This window comes from Eimeria mitis, genomic scaffold (genome assembly GCF_000499745.2).
Source record: "Eimeria mitis Houghton genomic scaffold, Emh_scaff1457, whole genome shotgun sequence".
In the NCBI taxonomy this organism is placed as follows: Eukaryota; Apicomplexa; class Conoidasida; order Eucoccidiorida; family Eimeriidae; genus Eimeria; species Eimeria mitis.
The window spans coordinates 2,327-2,685 of NW_013569324.1; positions in this window are offsets into that span (position 1 = coordinate 2,327).

The window sequence follows — 359 nt, forward strand, 5'->3', positions numbered from 1 at the left end:
TGTTTTTTGTGTATAGATAAATCATATTATTAATTATGTATTTATTAATTTATTTCTTTTTTTATTTATTTATTTTTTTTTCTTTTTTTTTGTTTTTGTTTGTGTATAGATAAACCATATTATAAATAATGCATTTATAAATTTATCTCTTTCTTTTTTATTTTTATTTTTTTTTTTTGTGTATATATATCTATATATATCATCCTTAACAACCTTCCCACTAGACCCGAAACCAAAACATATTATTTATTTATTTATTTATTTCTTTTTTTTTTTATTTTTTTTTGTTTTTTTTTTTGTGTATAGATATTCTATCACCCCTGGATGCTTCGTTGGCTGAGTGCAGCCGACTGTCTCCG